The sequence below is a fragment of the Geospiza fortis genome, unplaced genomic scaffold, assembly GCF_000277835.1.
Source record: "Geospiza fortis unplaced genomic scaffold, GeoFor_1.0 scaffold125, whole genome shotgun sequence".
In the NCBI taxonomy this organism is placed as follows: Eukaryota; Metazoa; Chordata; class Aves; order Passeriformes; family Thraupidae; genus Geospiza; species Geospiza fortis.
In genome coordinates this window covers 41,849-43,235 of record NW_005054479.1, presented here as the reverse complement: position 1 = coordinate 43,235, position 1,387 = coordinate 41,849, and positions in this window count along the sequence as shown.

Genomic DNA, 1,387 nt, shown 5'->3' with positions numbered 1-1,387 from the left:
CTGGCTGCCGGGGAGCTGTTTGTAAATGTAGTGGGAAGTTTCCCGTGCAGAGTGGGCGGCCGCGTGTGTGGGGGCAGGGGGAGGTTTTCTGGTTTGCTCGGCGTTGTGGCCCCGGAAAGGCTCCAAAGGGCAAGGGCTGGAGGGAGCCCCTAGAACTGGGGCTGGAGGCCTCTGGAGGGCCTTGAATTACCCTGTGGTTTCAGCACAGCGTGCTAAAGTTCTTTCTGTTGCCAAGATAAAGGTTGTAGATTTCCCTTTTTGGAGATTTCGAGCAGTCTGAGACTGGTACTTCAGCTCAAAACATTTAATATGTGTTGTTCTGAACATCGCAATAGAAAATAAAGTGCTTTTCTCCTTTTCTTTTTTTTTTTTTTTTCTTCTTTCCAGTGTGCTTTTTCTTTGGCGGCATCCTCTTGAAAAGGAGACTTATAGTGATAGAAAAAGGATAGTGGCCTCAAAGTGAAAGAGAGTAAGTTTAGATTGGATATTAGGAAGAAATTCTTTACAGTGCAGAAACTGGAACAGGTTTCCCAGAGAAGCTGTGGCTGCCCCATCCCTGGACATGTTTAAGGCTGGGTTGATGTGGCTTGGAGCAGCCTGGTCCAGTGAAGGGTCCCTGCCTATGGCAAGGGTTTGGACTGAGATGGGCTTTAAGGTCTTTTCCAACCCAAACCATTTTGTGAGATCAGTGTGGGTATGCCCAGGCACAAGAGGAGATACTAGGAATGTAAATATAGAAATTTGTGCGTTAATGTGGTTCTTGTAGCTGAAAATGAATGAACAAACTCAAACCTTCCTCATTTGACTGCACACAGTCGAATGAGGAAGGTTTGTCTTGCTGGGATGGTGACTTGCAGGTCAGGTAACGTAATCAGGTCACAACCCCAGGCTGGTCTGAGTGGTTCCTGTGGCACACCTGCTGTCCAGGTGGGTATCCATTCCTGCCTCTTGCTCTCCACAAGGATGATCAGAAAACTATTTATGCTCTTAATTTCTGCCACTTCAGCTTTTTGAATTGGCTCCCCTGGGCCCAATAAGAATTGGTTCTGATGGAGGGGAACAGATGGGAATGTAGCAGCTTCCAATTTAGTTTAATTTATATTCCCAGCAAAGCTTCTCTTGAGTGCAGTTTTATGTGTTAAAACTCCACATTGTTCTCTTTACAAATAGCAGTAAGAGATTCAGGGAGTAGTTATTAAAATAGTCATTTTGAGGGGTAAAAAGGAAAAGGTGAAAGAAAGGGGGAAGTGGCTCAAGAAGTGCCTTTTTGCAGCTGTTCCTGAAGTCTTTTACAGAAACTCCTGCAAGATGAAATAGTCCTTCATTGCAAATCTTTGGTTTGATACTCTTTACCCTTTAAAGACTCCTGAAAACTTAAATTTGGGCT